Genomic DNA, 13282 nt, shown 5'->3' on the forward strand with positions numbered 1-13282 from the left:
ATTGGTTTGGCTCTTCGGGGTCTTTTGTGTTTCCATACAAATTGTGAAGTTTTCTGTTCTAGTTCTGTGAAAAATGCCAGTGGTAGTTTGATAGGGATAGCATTGAATCTGTAGATTGCTTTGGGTAGTAGAGTCATTTTCACAATGTTGATTCTTCCAATCCAAGAACATGGTATATCTCTCCATCTATTTGTATCATCTTTAATTTCTTTCATCAGTGTCTTCTAATTTTCTGCATATGGGTCTTTGGTCTCCTTAGGTAGGTTTATTCCTAGATATTTTATTTTTGTTGCAATGGTAAATGGGAGTGTTTTCGTAATTTCACTGTCACATTTTTCATCATTAGTGTATAGGAATGCCAGAGATTTCTGTGCATTCATTTTGTATCCTGCTACTTTACCAAATTCATTGATTAGCTCTAGTAGTTTTCTGGTAGCAACTTTAGGATTCTCTATGTGTAGTATCATGTCATCAGCAAACAGTGACAGCTTTACTTCTTCTTTTCTGATTTGGATTCCTTTTATTTCTTTTTCTTCTCTGATTGCTGTGGCTAGAACTTCCAAAACTATGTTGAATAAGAGTGGTGAAAGTGGGCAACCATGTCTTGTTCCTGATCTTAGTGGAAATCGTTTCAGTTTTTCACCATTTAGGACGATGTTGGCTGTGGGTTTGTCATATATGGCCTTTATTATGTTGAGGAAAGTTGCCTATATGCCTACTTTCTGCAGTGTTGCTGTTGCAGTGTTTTTATCATAAATGGGTGTTGAATTTTATCAAAAGCTTTCTCTGCATCTATTGAGATGATCATATGGGTTTTTTTCTTCAATTTGTTAACATGGTGTATCACGTTGATTGATTTGTGTATATTGAAGAATCCTTGCATTCCTGAAATAAACCCCACTTGATCATGGTGTATGATCCTTTTAATGTGCTGTTGGATTCTGTTTGCTAGTATTTTGTTGAGGATTTTTGCATCTATGTTCATCAGTGATATTGGCCTGTAGTTTTCTTTCTTTGTGACATCTTTGTCTGATTTTGGTATCAGGGTGATGGTGGCCTCGTAGAATGAGTTTGGGAGTGTTCCTCCCTCTGCTATCTTTTGGAAGAGTTTGAGAAGGATAGGTGTTAGCTCTTCTCTAAATGTCTGATAGAATTCGCCCGTGAAGCCATCTGGTCCTGGGCTTTTGTTTGTTGGAAGAATTTTAATCACAGTTTCAATTTCAGTGCTTGTGATTGGTCTGTTCATATTTTCTATTCCTTCCTGATTCAGTCTTGGCAGGTCGTGCATTTCTAAGAATTTGTCCATTTCTTCCAGGTTGTCCATTTAATTGGCATACAGTTGCTTGTAGTAATCTCTCATGATCTTTTGTATTTCTGCAGTGTCAGTTGTTACTTCTCCTTTTTCATTTCTAATTCTATTGATTTGAGTCTTCTCCCTTTTTTTCTTGATGAGTCTGGCTAATGGTTTAGCAATTTTGTTTATCTTCTCAAAGAACCAGCTTTTAGTTTTACTGATCTTTGCTATCGTTTCCTTCATTTCTTTTTCATTTGTTTCTGATCTGATCTTTATGATTTCTTTCCTTCTGCTAAATTTGCGGGTTTTTTGTTCTTTCTCTAATTGCTTTAGGTGCAAAGTTAGGTCATTTATTCGAGATGTTTCCTGTTTCTTAAGGTATGATTGTATTGCTATAAACTTCCCTCTTAGAACTGCTTTTGCTGCATCCCATAGGTTTTGGGTCGTCGTGTCTCCATTGTCATTTGTTTCTAGGTATTTTTTGTTTTCCTCTTTGATTTCTTCAGTGTTCACTTCGTTATTAAGTAGTGTATTGTTTAGCTTCCATGTGTTTGTATTTTTTACAGATCTTTTCCTGTAATTGATATCTAGTCTCATAGCGTTGTGGTCGGAAAAGATACTTGATACGATTTCAATTTTCTTAAATTTGCCAAGGCTAGATTTGTGACCCAGTATATGATTGATCCTGGAGAATGTTCCATGAACACTTGAGAAAAATGTATATTCTGTTGTTTTTGGATGGAATGCCCTATAAATATCAATTAAGTCCATCTTGTTTAATGTATCATATAAAGCTTGTGTTTCCTTATTTTCATTTTGGATGATCTGTCCATTGGTGAAAGTGGGGTGTTAAAGTCCCCTACTATGATTGTGTTACTGTCGATTTCCCCTTTTAAGGCTGTTAGTATTTCCCTTATGTATTGAGGTTCTCCTATGTTGAGTGCATAAGTATTTACAATTGTTATATTTTCTTCATGGATCGATCCCTTGATCCTTATGTAGTGTCCTTCTTTGTCTCTTGTAATAGTTTTAATTTTAAGATCTATTTTGTCTGATATGAGAATTGCTACTCCAGCTTTCTTTTGGTTTCCTTTTGCATGGAATATCTTTTTCCATCCCCTCACTTTCAGTCTGTATGTGTCCCTAGGTCTAAAGTGGGTCTCTTGTAGACAGCATATATATGGGTCTTGTTTTTGTATCCATTCAGCCAGTCTATGTCTTTTGGTGGGAGCATTTTATCCATTTACATTTAAGGTAATTATCAATATGTATGTTCCTATTCCCATTTTCTTAATTGTTTTGGGTTTGTTATTGTAGGTCTTGTCCTTCTCTTGTGTTTCTTGCCTAGAAAAGTTCCTTTAGCATTTGTTGTAAAGCTGGTTTGGTGGTGCTGAACTCTCTCAGCTTTTGCTTGTCTGTAAAGGTTTTAATTTCTTCATCAAATCTGAATGAGATCTTTGCTGGGTAGAGTAATCTTGGTTGTAGGATTTTTCTCCTTCATCACTTTAAATATGTCCTGCCACTCCCTTCTGGCTTGCAGTTTCTGTTTAAAGATCCGCTGTTAACCTTATGGGGATTCCCTTGTGTGTTATTTTTCCCTGCTGCTTTTATTATGTTTTCTTTGTATTTAATTTTTGACAGTTTGATTAATATGTGTCTTGGCGTGTTTCTCCTTGGATCTATCCTGTATGGGACTCTCTGTGCTTCCTGGCCTTGATTAACTATTTCCTTTCCCATATTAGGGAAGTTTTCAACTATAATCTCTTCAAATATTTTCTCAGTCCTTTTCTTTTTCTCTTCTTTTTCTGGGACCCCTATAATTCGAATGTTGGTGCGCTTAATGTTGTCCCAGAGGTCTCTGAGACTGTCCTCAGGTCTTTTCATTCTTTTTTCTTTATTCTGCTCTGCAGTAGTTATTTCCACTATTTTATCTTCCAGGTCACTTATCCGTTCTTCTGCCTCAGTTTTTCTGCTATTGATCCCATCTAGAGTATTTTTAATTTCATTTATTGTGTTGCTCATCGTCGCTTGTTTCCTCTTTATTTCTTCTAGGTCCTTGTTAAATGTTTCTTGCATATTGTCTATTCTATTTCCAAGATTTTGGATCATCTTTACTATCATTATTCTGAATTCTTTTTCAGGTAGACTGCCTATTTCCTCTTCATTTGTTAGGTCCGGTCAGTTTTTATCTTGCTCCTTCTTCTGCTGTTTTTCTGTATTCTCATTTTGCTTATCTTACTGTGTTTGGGGTCTCCTTTTTGCAGGCTGCAGGTTTGTAGTTCCCGTTGTTTTTGGTGTCTGTCCCCAGTGGTTGAAGTTGGTTCAGTGGGTTGTGTAGGCTTCCTGGTAGAGGGGACTAGTGCCTGTATTCTGGTGGATGAGGCTGGATCTTGTCTTTCTGGTGGGCAGGTCCACGTCTGGTGGTGTGTTTTGGGGTGTCTGTGGCCTTATTATGATTTTAGGCAGCTTCTCTGCTAATGGGTGGGGTTGTGTTCCTTTCTTGCTAGTTGTTTGGCATAGGGTGTCCAGCATTGTAGCTTGCTGGTCGTTGAGTGAAGCTGCGTGTGTGTTGGTGTTGAGATGGAGATCTCTGGGAGATTTTCGCCGTTTGATATTACGTGGAGCTGGGATGTCTCTTGTGGACCAGTGTCCTGAATTTGGCTCTCCCACCTCAGAGGCACAGCACTGACTCCTGGCTGCAGCACCAAGAGCCTTTCATCCACATGGCTCAGAATAAAAGGGGGAAAAAGTAGAGAGAAAGAGAGGAAAGGAGGAAGGAAGAAGATAAAGTTATTAAAATAAAAAATTATTATTACGAAAAAAGAATTTTTGTAAGTAAAAAAAAAAAAAAAAAACGGACGGACAGAACCGAAGGACAAATGGTGAAAGCAAAGCTATACAGACGAAATCTCACAGAGAAGCATACACATACACACTCACAAAAAGAGGAAAAGAGGAAAAAATAATATATTTTGCTCTCAAAGTCCACCTCCTCAATTTGGGATGATTCGTTGACTATTCAGGTTTTCCACGGATGCAGGGTACAAGTTGATTGTGGAGATTTAATCTGCTCCTGAGGCTGCTGGGAGGAATTTCCCTTTCTCTTCTTTGTTCGCACAGCTTTGGATTTGGCGCTGCCTCTGCATATAGGTCGCAGGAGGGCGTCTGTTCTTCGCTCAGACAGGACGGGGTTAAAGGAGCAGCTGAATCGGGGGCTCTGGCTCACTCAGGCCGGGGGGGAGGGAGGGGCACGGAGTGCAGGGTGAGCCTGTGGCAGCAGAGGCCAGCGTGACGTTGCACCAGCCTGAGGCGCACCGTGCGTTCTCCCAGGGAAGTTGTCCCTGGATCACGGGACCCCGGCAGTGGCGGGCTGCACAGGCTCCCAGGAGGGGAGGTGTGGAGAGTGACCTGCGCTCGCACACAGGCTTCTTGTTGGTGGCAGCAGCGGTCTTAGCGTCTCATGCCCGTCTCTGGGGTCCGTGTTGATGGCCGCGGCTCGCGCCCGTCTCTGGAACTCCTTTAAGCAGCTCTCTTAATCCCCTCTCCTCTCGCACCAGGAAACAGAGGGAAGAAAAAGTCTCTTGCCTCTTCCGGCAAGTCCAGACTTTTTCCCGGACTCCCTCCCGGCTAGCTGTGGTGCACTAACCCCTTCAGGCTGTGTTCACGCCGCCAGTCGTCTCCCTGCGGTCAGACTGAAGCCCGAGCCTCAGCTCCCAGCCCCATCCCCCCCCCCCGCCCCCCCCAGTGGGTGAGCAGTCAAGCCTCTCGGGCGGGTGAGTGCCGGTCGGCACCGATCCTCTGCGGGAATCTCTCCACTTTGCCCTCCGCACCCTGTTGCTGCGCTCTCCCCCGTGGCTCTGAAGCTTACCCCCTCCGCCACCCCCACAGTCTCCGCCCGCGAAGGGGCTTCTAGTGTGTGGAAACCTTTCCTCCAGAGCTCCCTCCCACTGGTGCAGGTCCCGTCCCTATTCTTTTGTCTCTGTTAATTCTCTTTTCTTTTGCCCTACCCAGGTACGTGGGGAGTTTCTTGCCTTATGGGAGGTCTGAGGTCTTCTGCCAGCGTTCAGTGGGTGTTCTGTAGGAGTTCTTCCACGTGTAGATGTATTTCTGATGTATCTGTGGGGAGGAAGATGATCTCCGTGTCTTACTCTTCCGCCATCTTCCCAGCTCTCCCCGACCATTCCTGTCTTTTTCACTGCAAGCTTCTAAGTCTAGTTTAAGCTTGAGCTGGATGAGAAAAAGTTTAAATCAAATGTGAAAGTAAAACTTGGTAACTAGACTTGCCGAAATAATTTTAGAAAAACAATGATATTTGCCAGAGATTTTGTCACCAAGGCAGGGGAAAATGGTTTTACCTAGCACAGAGGATGTGAAAGAATTAAGGTTCCTAACAAAAAACTGAAAATAGCCAAAATGCCTAACTACATAATAGGTGGGTAGGTTACTTAGCCATTTCAAACTATGTGTTTCCCAAGAACTTTTAGTGGTGTTGTTAAAATGCTTCTGATGTAAGGGGGAAAAGTTAGGATATAAAACTGCATATGAGAATTCTCATCTCTTACCTGGATTACTGTAAAGGCCCTACTTACCACCCTTCTGCTGCTCCAGTATGTTCTTTATGTTGCAGCAGTCACCTGTCTCCAACATAAAGCCGATGTCACACATGACCTTCAGGATAAAATCTGTTTCTTTTCATAGTTTACATATATCTCTCTGGTCTGTCTCTCCTACTTCATTTTTCTCAACTACCCACTTCATACCCTATTCTCAAATTTATACCCCCAGCCCAGACATTTCCTCCGAGCCCCAGATGTATGTAGACAAGCAACATCCCTCTTTGGTTGTGTCATAGGCATCTCAAATTTAACATGTACAAAATAAAACTTGGTTTTTTTGGAGGTCTCACTTTAAAATTGAACTTTTGATTCCCTCTCTTCAGTACACCAGTGTCCTGTGCCCATCTTTTCTAACTCTGTAAATGCTACCTCTATCTACCCGGTTACCAAAGCCAGAAATTCAGCAATCATCCTTGAGTTTCAGCTCCTTTCTAACTTCAGCTTGCACTTGGACTCTCATGGTCTCTCTCATCCCTCACTATGTCATGGTATTTCAGCCTCTCAACTTCCATTTCTAACTGGTTGTTCTCTGAGTATACCCCAGTTCAAATCACTAAGAGAGAGATTCCAGTTGATTCAGCTTTGTCCCTACTAGTTTTTTGATGTCCTGAAGGAAGAGTCAACCCATCTTACTGGTTCTACCGTTTCATCAGTTTTTTAGCATGTTTCCTCTCTCTTGGAATTGGTAAGAAAAAAGGTTTTGCAAATTTTTTCAAAGTCTCATCCAAAGTGAGAAGACATGGACAAGTAGAGGTAGAAAGGATAGAGCTCCAAACTAATTTAATGATGTTGGAGGCTTATGACAACATCTGCTATTGTGCCTATACACTGAATATTTCATTTCAGTTATTCTTGTTTCATGTCTAGACTTTTTACTTGTTTCTTTTTTTCTTAAGATATAATTCACATACCATAAAATTCACCCTTTAAAATTATACAGGCAAATCTCAGAGATATTGTGGGTTCAGTTCCAGACTGCAATAAAGTGAATATCACAATAAAGTGAGTCACATGAATTTTGTGGCTTCCCAGTGCATATAAAAGTTATGTTTACACTATACTGTTATGTGTTAAATGTGCAGCAGCATTATGTCTAAAAATGCTTAATTAAACCTTAATTAAAAATACGTTCTTGCTGAAAATGAAAAAACAATTACAATAGTAACATCCGAGATCATTTATCACAGATCACCATAACAAATACAATAATAATGAAAAAATTTGAAGTAGTGTGAGAATTACCCAAATGTGAAGAAGAGACACGAAGTGAGCAAATGCTCTTGGAAAAGTGGTGCCTCTAGACTTGCTTAATCCAGGGTTGCCATAAACCTTCAAGTTGTAAAAAACACAGTATCTGCAAAGTGCAATAAAGCGAAGCACAATAAAATAAGGTATGCCTGTATACCAGTGGATTTGTTTTTTTGTTTGTTTTTTAGTATATTCAGAGTTACACAACCATTACCGCTACCTGATTTTAGAACACTTGGTTCCTTTTTAAACTTTTGTTTTTAGCTCTCTGCTAAAAATTTCGAATCACATCCTCTGTCTCCTCAAAGATAGTATCCTCCAGTATCTGGCACCTCTGTTGGTCAACTTCTAATGTTGTTTCTGCCAGCTTTAGCTTTAATATTTTCCTATGTGCCTAGTTATTTTTTAATTGTGTGCTAGACATTTTATTTGTAAAATTGTTTGCAGAAATCGTTGTTCCCCTTCAGAGAGGATTCACCTTTGCTTCTGCCTGGAGCTTGTGAGCACTAGCAATACTGCATCACCTGAGGCCAATTTTAGGGGTTTTGATTATTTGAAGGAGAACTACAGTGCCTGTGAGGCCTCTCTCTTAACATCAGGTTTACTGTTATTCATGGGTGTAGCCTTTGAGGGTCCTACAGAGGCAATGGTTTCACTTGGGTCCCCTCCATCCTGCCGTTATCAGGCTTCTAATCCTTGTGCTTTTGGCCCTGGGAGGTTGTCAAAAGCTCACCTCCACATTTCTGTTATCCACTCTGGGATCAGCAAATGCTCCCAGGGTAAAATACCAGCATGTCCCTCTGGCTCTCCATCCTTGCTTAAATCGTAGCCTGGTAATTCTTCACTATCTTATAGTTCTCATATGCCTTCAAGTAGATGTGTTTGTTACCGACCAGGGTCCTTGGCCTTCCTTAATCAATAGAAATTGATACGAGACCAGACAAATTTAGGCCAGGCTTTATTGGGGCCCCTGCTGCAGCAGGGGGAGAGCGAAAACAAATAACAGGTTCCCTTGCTCTCTCACTCGCTTGCTGAGCGGGGGCCGAGCTGGTTCCTTATATGGGGTGAGGGTAGGGGTGTGTCCAAGGGTCGGCCCCAAATTGTGGTTTGCCCACCCCTTAGGTGGTGGTGTGTGGAGGGGGTGTGCACAGTACCCTTCTTTTGCTCCTGTCTCCCTGCTTTTGCTCCTGGCTCTTCAGAAGTGGCACTTGGGTTTTTTTGGTCTCTTTGTATCTTGTCCATAATTTGCCCCAACTGCATGGGCATGCATGCAGTTATTTTTAGTCCCTTATAGTTTCTTTGTATTTTGTTGCTTGAGGAGACATTTGTCCAGGTGCAAGCATTGCAGCACTGTAGCAAAGGGTCCCAGGTCCCTTGTCTCATCCCGTCTCTTTCCCCCGGTCTCTTCCCCGCTAAGAGATTCTACACCCCTTATTCTTAAGGGGTAAGGGGCCAAAGGTCTCTTCTTCCGAAACTTCTTCTTGCTGGAGAGGGGCTGTAGGCCCTAGCCTACCCTAGAGGTACAGTTGCTGACTGTTCCAAGGATCTGTAGGGACCTGGGCCATCCTCCACTGGAATGGGCTGAATTCCTTGAGCCATTATGAGTCTTACTTGAACTGTTGGAGCCTAGAAGACACAAACTTAACCAAAAAGTTAAATAAACAAGGGCCAAAAAGGGGAAGGACAACAATAGCCATTAAAGGGCCTAGAAAGAAGGAACCAGCTTAACTTCCGGATGACTTCTTTAACTGCTGACCAGACAGTGGAGGAGATATCACCCCTACCAAAATTATGAAGCCACTCTGCCTGGGTGTGTATTTCCAGGTGCTGTAGGAAGAGTTAGTTATCACACAAAGTATCTGTCGATAGTGCCTATCTTTTGAAAGGGTATCTCAGATTTTCCACTGGCTCACAGGTGTATTGTTCTTCTTTTGCAACCTGCGGGGTTTCTGGATGTAAAAGCTTTGGTCTGGACAAATGTACCCAACTAGCTGTCCCTTGCAGGTTGACAGCAGTGTGGGTGGTTAAAGTTACTTTATGGGGGCCCTTCCATTTTGGCAATAGTTGGCCTTTCAGGGACCCCTCTTTCCAGGCTTTAAGAAGAACTTGGTCCCCAGGGTTTATCTGTGAAGGAATTGCTCCTTCCTCTATATTTTTAGTGGGAGCTGGCAGTGCCCTGTGGGCATAGTCCTGGATTGCCTTCCGAACTTGTCCTAGATTAATAATGTATCCCAGGGCCTGGTTCACTTCCTCATCCAGTAGAATGTCAGTAGTTAGAAAAGGCCTCCCATAGGTCATTTCAAATGGGCTAAGACTCAGACCACTCCTGGGAGCTACACGGACCCCGAGGAGTGCAATAGGAAGAAGTTGGTCCAGGGTTCATGAGTTTCTCGGTAGAGCTTTGCTAAGGTTTTCTTTAAAGGATGATTCATTTTCTCTACCTTGCCTAAAGACTGTGGGTGCTAAGAGATGTGTAGCTTGTAGTCTATCCCTAGAGCAGTTGTGAGCTCCTTTGTGATTTTGGCTATAAAAGCAGACCCATTTTCACTTTAGAGGGACTTTGGAAGTCCAAACCAAGGAATTATTCCTTTTAATTGGGACTTACAGACTTCCATAGCCTTTTCAGATTGTGCAGAGAAAGCTTCAGGGCATCCTGTGAAAGTATGAACAAACAGCAAAAGATATTTATATCCTGATCGCGGGGGCATTTGGGTGAAATCTAACTGCCAGTCTTCCCCCGGATATGTCCCTCCGTGTTGAATTGGCCTGAGTAACGAAGGGGGGATTGGATGGGCCTATGGGTTATCCCGGGCACATAAACCACAGGCAAGCATTACTTGTTTTACTGTTCTTTTAAGCCCCGTCCCTGAAAAAGTCTTTTGCATCAAGTTCCACAGTGCATCCCTCCCATAGTAGGTGGCATCATGTAAGCTCTTAGTTTCCATGGTTGGGCCTCAGGGATCAGAACCTTATCCTCCTTTTTATACCAACCTGTGCTTCCTTTCTCATAGCCCCATTTCTCAACATTTTCTTGTTCCTATGGGGAATACTGGGGGAGGCTAGGGAGTTCACGGGGCCCAATCACTAGGGCCGTGACTTGTTGAGGTTCCTACAGTCGAGCTGCCTGTTGTGCAATTTGATCAGCTTTGCTGTTCCCTTGGCTCACAAAGGATCCATCCCTCTGATGGCCCCTACAGTGGATTACTGCCACCTGGGTCGGAAGCTGCACTGCTTCTAAAAGATCCAAGAGCAAATCTTTATGTTTTATGGGGGAATTTCTAGTGATTAACCTTCCTCTTTCTTTCCACATGGCAGCATGAGCATGTAGCACGTGGAACCCATATTTAGAGTCAGTAAAAAAATGTTTAATTTCTTATCCTTCCCTAATTGCAAAGTTTTCATTAATGCAGTTAGTTCAGCCTTCTGGGCTGATGTCTGGGGTGGCAGGGCCTTGGCTTCTATGACTTCATCTAGACTAACTATGGCATACCCCACCTTCCAGGTTCCCATTTCTAGAAAGCTGCTCCTGTCAGTAAGCCGTTTGACCTCAGAGGTGTCAGGAGGTTCTTCTAGAAGATCAGGCCTGCTGGAGTAAGTTTGTTCTCTGGTCTCTATACACTGATGGAGTAAGTCTCCACTCTCGACCTCTGAACGCAAGTTGCTGGGTTCAGGGTTTGGCACACCTTTAAGGCAATGTCTGGGGTGTCCGTTAGGAGGGCCTGACATCTTATTAACCTTTCTCCAGTCAACCAATGATGTCCTTTAACTTCCAGCACAGATTGTACCTGATGAGGGGTTAATACATCTAAGTGTTGTCCCAGGATAAGCTTGGAAGCCTCATTAACCAACAGGGTTGTAGCTGCTACTGCCCGCAGGCAGCTTGGCCATCCCAGGGCCACTGAGTCCAGTTGTTCTGAAAAGTAAACCACTCGTCTCTCTCCGATCTGGTCCCAGCTTTTGGGTCACGAGTCCTAGTGCTGTCCCTGACCTCTCGTGAATGTATAGGGTAAAGGGCTCGTCCAGATTTGGAAGCCCCAGTGCTGGTGCTCTGCTCAACTCAGTCTTTTTTTTTTTTAATTTTGGCTGCACCAGCTCTTTGTTGCAGCATGTGGGATCTAGTTCGCCAACCAGGGCTCGAACCCGGGCCTCCTGCATTGGGAGAGCAGAGTTTTACCTACTGGACCACCAGGGAAGTCCCTCAATTCAGTCTTTAGAATCTCAAAGCCCCGCTGGTGGTCCCTATTTCATTGAAGGTTTTCCCTTTCTTCTCCCTTTAGAACCTCATAGAGGGGTTTTGCTGTAAGGCCATAATTTGGAATCCAGGTATGACAGAACCCAGCCATCCCGAGAAAGCCTCGGAGTTGCCTCTTTGTGGTTGGGGATGGTTATACACTAATTGCTGTTTCTTGATCTATGGCCAGGGGTCGTGCCCCTGGGGTCAAAACAAATCCTAAATATTGAACCCTTGTTGTGAGATCTGAGCCTTGGTTGGAGAGACTTTATATCCCCTTTTTGCCAGAAAATTTAAGACCCTAACAGTATTTTGATCTGAATCTTATTTGGTCTCACTACTTATCAATAGATCATCAACATATTGTAGCAGAGTTCCCTTCTCAAGGCTCAGTTCCCTCAGTTCCATAGCTAACACATTTCCAGAAAGATGGGGCTGTCCCAAAAACCCCGCAGAAGCACTGTCCATGTGTATTGGGTAGCCTCCAGGAGGTCAGGGTCCCTCCATTCAAAGGCAAAAATGTATTGAGTTTGGATGTAGGGGAATACAGAAAAATGCATTTTTGAGGTCCGAAACAGAGAAATACTGAGTGCTCCCTGGCACTTGGGTGAGGAGGGTGTCAGGGTTTGTTTGGCACCAGTGGGTGAATAGGGATGACTGCCTCATTCACTGCTTGTTAAGACTTGCACAGACCGATACTTCCCGTTAGGGTTCTGAATGGGGAGGATCCGGGGTATTGCACGGGGATTGGCAGGACCTAATGGGTCCGTGTTTTAGGAATTTGGTGAGCAGTGGTTGGATTCCCCTCAGGGCCTCAGGCTTTAAAGGCCTCAGGCTTTTGTCTTTTCCAGGGTTATTTTTCCCCAGGCCTTAACCTTATTTTTATTGGGGGAACACATTTTGCGCTTCCTGGCACCGAGGTATCCCAAACTGCAGGATCTACTTGTTCTCTAATTTCTTGGGGAATGTCTTCGGGGAATATTTTAATGACCAGCAGGTGGGTCATCTGGGGCTACTAATAGATGCATTCTCTGTTTGAATTCTCTACCTCCTTGGACTTCACCTTCTTCTAAGCTGTCCTACTAGCTCCTAACTTATTTAGCAAATCTCTCCTGAGGAGGGGGACAGGGCATTCTGGCATATACAGAAAGGAGTGAGTAATAATAATGGACCCGACTCTGCAGGCAAGGGGAGACATAAATCGCCTTACCTTTGGCTGTCCATCAACTCCCGTCACAGTACAGTCATGGTTGGAGAGGCCAGCCGGCCAAGTCAGAAAAGAGCAGGCGGCTCCAGTGTCTACAAGAAATTCAGTTCTCCTACCTGCCACATCGAGGGTGACCCAAGGCTTCACTGGAGTGACGAGGATGGACTGCGTGGGATCTGGAGCCAGGCAGGCGCTTGGGCCCCGTCAGTGCATGTGTGGGAGTCTCTCATCCTAGACATTCCTGGGGAACTGGGGCTGGTTGGGCTTTTGTCCCCCCCAGCGTCCCGCAGGAGGGCGCTCAGGACATTTCCCCTTCCAGTGCCCCTCCTTCCAACAAAAGGCACACTGGTTTGGGCTTCTTGGCCGTCTGTCTAGCCTTCTCAGCCCTCCAGGATCCCCTGGAGGTGGGTGAATCAGAGCAGCCAAAAGCTGCGTTTTCTTTATTAGCCTCTTATCCTTCTTGGCTTCCTCTGTTAAGTCTCGGTTATTTTAGACCTTGAAGGCCTCCTCTACCAAGGTTGACAGTGGGGTTTGGGGCCCAGCCTCAAGCTTTTGTAATTTTCTCCTGATAGCAAGAGTAGCCTGGGTGATAAAATGCATGGCCAACAGTGTCCTTCCTTTTGTGGGCTCAGGGTCTGTATCGGTGTACTTCCTGAATGCCTCTGTCACCCGGCTCAGGAAGACTG

At 43.8% G+C, this 13282-nt stretch overlaps 1 long non-coding RNA gene across 2 annotated transcripts in view; it reads left to right on the plus strand.

Annotated features, from left to right (window-relative positions):
* LOC136794096 (uncharacterized) overlaps positions 1–12771 on the plus strand; it is a 46898-nt gene extending 34127 nt beyond the window's left edge. For both annotated transcript variants that reach the window (XR_010840403.1, XR_010840402.1), the window contains exons 2-3: positions 10661–10749; positions 12574–12771. This is a non-coding gene — a long non-coding RNA (uncharacterized lncRNA). The remainder of the gene's footprint in view (positions 1–10660; positions 10750–12573) is intronic.
* The last annotated feature ends 511 nt before the right edge of the window (positions 12772–13282 follow it).

The sequence above is a fragment of the Kogia breviceps genome, chromosome 4 (assembly GCF_026419965.1).
Source record: "Kogia breviceps isolate mKogBre1 chromosome 4, mKogBre1 haplotype 1, whole genome shotgun sequence".
NCBI lineage: Eukaryota > Metazoa > Chordata > Mammalia > Artiodactyla > Physeteridae > Kogia > Kogia breviceps.